Here is a 3,621-nt window from a genome sequence, read left to right on the forward strand (position 1 = left end):
ATGTAGAGTATATGGTACACGTCCACAATTACCTGTTAGGATTACACCGAAGCGAAACGAAATGAAATGAAACGAAAGATAGGTCTCATCATTTCATTACATGTGATTGTTGCATTTAACCCTAATAGTGGGGTCACTTACTGAGTATTTCTTTAAATACTCAAGCCATGTGCTACTACATTTTTCAGCTTAAGGCAAGGCATTCCTGTACAGCTGACGACGACATCACAACTCGAGATCATGGCACATGCATAGGATAGTGACATTTATTTTCTTAGACTTAGGATAGAATAGGATGTTTTAAACTTAAACGCTTATTTATTTTATTTCGAGTCTTTTGTTGTGTCGTTTTAAAGATGTCTTCGAAACACGTAAGTCCATGGCTGTGTTTTAAGTTAAAGGTTATGTTTTATGGAATTTAAATGAAGTCTTCCGCATTCAATGTTTATGGTACGTATACAGTAGCGACCTTAAATTAAGTAGAAAATTTCGGGTCGTTACAGTTGGTATCAGAGCCAGGTTATAGATCTTGTAGACTAGCCTACGATGTAGGCTTGGCATGTTCCATGGTCCTATCGTCAGTGCCCCGTCTCCGTCAGGTATGTCTTGCGTAAGATAAGAAAATGAAATGTCGTTGATTGTGTATGTTGTTATTGCTTGGTCATTATAAAATTAAACTTTTGAATAGGGAAACTTGGGTCCTCTTCGACCATTCTCCTGCCCCTCCTAGGGCCAGGCCCAAGATAATCCCCTCTTCTCTTAGGTGCCATTATCTGTCAACAGACGGGGAGTGAGAGTCAATACTACGTTCTCATTGTGTCTAATTCAAAAGAAGCACATTCCTTATTCTTTTTAATCCTCGTCTTAGATCTCGCAACATATAACTTAAGTCTTTCTACTTCCCAATTATCAAAGAACTTACCAGGTCACGGCGGGCGTGTCGAAACTTAAGCCACAGAGATACTAGACTCTACAACCTAATGTCTACAGGACCTAAAACCATGCTCTCATACCAAACTGTCACAACCGAAATTTGAATCTCAAAATCAAGGGCTGGACCAACAGACTATGCAATGAAATCATGTAAAAGCAAATGGACAAGACGAAATTACAAAAAAAAAAAAAAAAACTTTAGCAATTATGTAGAAAGTTTGAAATCCAAACAAGGCTTTCGAGTAGCATATGAGTTTTATGAAAAGTATGTAAATGGTTTACAAAACAATGCATGACAGATCTAAACTAAAATATGCACAGACTCCTAGATGCCCCCGGGACACTCCTCTGTGCATTAAGATTCAACACGCATTTCCGCCTCGAACCATGGCATCACTCACCTAAGAAAAAAAAAAAGAGTAGAAAGGAATGAGTATAAAAATACTCAGTAAGTAGCCAACTTGTAGGCTCTTTTCGCATCCTTCTCTTGGTAGGTATCCATGGTCTTTCTCAGGTTTCTAAGGAGAAGGAGAGTGATCTAAGCTACAACTCTCTTTTCTGTATCTTAGAAAGCTTGCCCATCATATGTAGTGAAATGGTTAATGTCCTAAGGTAAGGCACGGCCTCATAAGTAAATCTGAGGGGATCGTATGGCTGGATCTGAATACGTGACTCTATCTGAACGTCATCTGTAGAGGTAGCTGACAACCCTCTCACGGGACCATACATCCACTAAATTCAGGGTGCGACCCCCTGTGTGCCGGTCAGTTACTAAGTCATCCTACGTGGCTCCACGTCCCTCGCTCAAGAACGGATTTCTATGCCCCAGGAGTCCTGTTCAGAAGACCCCTTAGCTATCACCACTAGGTTTGGGCACCTATCACACTTCCCTATCCGGATCTGCCAAGCTCAACGATCTTCGTACCGGAGCTCTGTCTCGATGGTGCGGTATCAGAGTAGAGAGGGAAGTGGAGGTTCTGATGACACTACCCACATTGCTTAACTCTAGCGGGCTACCTACAGTTACCGTGGTGTCCTACTATCCTTTCTAGGGTGGAACTTGGTGGCTTAGACTTGGATTCATGCATCTCTAGGATTCTCGTGCCTGGTCTCACAAACCTATCGGGTTTGGAATTCTGGGCTCTAGATCTGCCAGTAGTCATTTCGCAGGTCTATATGCAAGGTGTTCTAGAGGTGTTCCAATCTAGGATCTCGTCTAGCCTACTTAAACACAAGCACCCTACTCTAGCTCATAATTCCTTCCTATTCAACAAGAAAGATAACACAAGCAATCATCATGCACAGGAGTTCACACGCAACAATTCATGCAATATTAACAAACATGCTCAACGGGAAGATAATGTCCATCTTCACCCGGAGCGCAGATTTCGCAAGTTTCCCATCCTCCTCATGCATACATACTTCATCAAAATCTCAATCAAAACAGATTTAATAAACATTTCATATCTAGCTTTCCTTAATCATTTCATTTTCGCAGTTTCCATACTAATATGCTAGGTCCGGCTAGCTAAGTTCATGGGTGGTAGCAAGCATGCTTGTTCCTACAAGTACTGCTCGTGGGAATCCAAATGGCTACTTACTTGGTTGACGCCTGCCTTCCCGACTTCAAGTTTTCTTGACGGAAAGGATTCCAAAAATTCTGTAATTTTCTTGACAGGTCCTAATTCACATAATAATAGGGTCAGTATCATAATCGGGTAAGAAAACAAGCAAACAAAGACCGAACAAAAAGAAAAACAGTGACTCGCGCGCCTACACGCGTGTCACACGCACCCTAGAGGGTTTCTACGCACAGATCCTACACGCGCGTGCCCACGCGTGACTTCCCAAGTAGTCGCGGGTCAGAGGCGCCTGGTCGGGGTGGTTTACAGATGGAGCGGTTCGCATGCAGTGTCGGGTCGTGCCGGCTTGGATCTGTGTGCCTAACGCGTGTCTACTGCCGGGTGAGGATGCGCTTCATCAGTCGGTGATCGCCATGTGTTGATCACTGGTTCCGCTGCGCTCCTCTGTACGCTGGTCGACGCGTGGCGACGTCTCCTCCCTCTCTCCCTGTGTGTTTTCAATTTTCCAATGTTAGCCTCTTTCACATTTCGATCTATTTTCTTCCGATTTTTTTTATCTTCCAAGTACTTAAGGAGTGCTTAGACTCGTTTCTGATCGTGTTCATAGATGACATCCTCATATACTTGAAAACGGACCTAGAACACCAAGAGCACCTTCGCAAAGCCCTAACTATCTTAAGGGAGAAAAAGTTGTATGCCAAATTCTCCAAGTGTGAATTTTGGCTACGACAGGTTTCATTTTTGGGGCACGTAGTGTCTAAAGACGGAATCTTAGTAGATCCCAACAAGATAGAAGCTGTCACAAAATGGAAACGCCCAACTACGGTCACCGAGATACGAAGTTTTTTGGGATTGGCTGGTTAGTATCGAAGGGTTGTTCAAGACTTTGCTAGAATAGCCACGCTTCTCACCCAATTGACAGAAAAAGGTGTACCCTTCGTTTGGAACGATTAAACCATATCCTGGAAGACAGGCTTCGGGCATGTGTTATGGATTTCATAGGGAGTTGGGACACTAAACTACACTTAATGGAATTCTCTTACAACAACAGTTTCCAAGCAACCATCCGGATGGCACCCTTTGAAGCATTGTATGGAAAACGGTG

The 3,621-nt window shown here is 43.1% G+C and overlaps 1 long non-coding RNA gene across 1 annotated transcript; it reads right to left on the reverse strand.

Annotated features, from left to right (window-relative positions):
- Positions 1-1,299: 1,299 nt before the first annotated feature.
- On the reverse strand, positions 1,300-2,744 carry LOC111439256. Its single transcript, XR_002709781.1, has 3 exons — positions 2,711-2,744; positions 2,535-2,614; positions 1,300-1,334 (listed from the first exon to the last, which is right to left on the reverse strand). It is a non-coding gene; the product is annotated as an uncharacterized LOC111439256 (long non-coding RNA).
- Between the last annotated feature and the right edge of the window lie 877 nt (positions 2,745-3,621).

Source organism: Cucurbita moschata, unplaced genomic scaffold, assembly GCF_002738365.1.
Source record: "Cucurbita moschata cultivar Rifu unplaced genomic scaffold, Cmos_1.0 Cmo_Scf00088, whole genome shotgun sequence".
Lineage (NCBI taxonomy): Eukaryota > Viridiplantae > Streptophyta > Magnoliopsida > Cucurbitales > Cucurbitaceae > Cucurbita > Cucurbita moschata.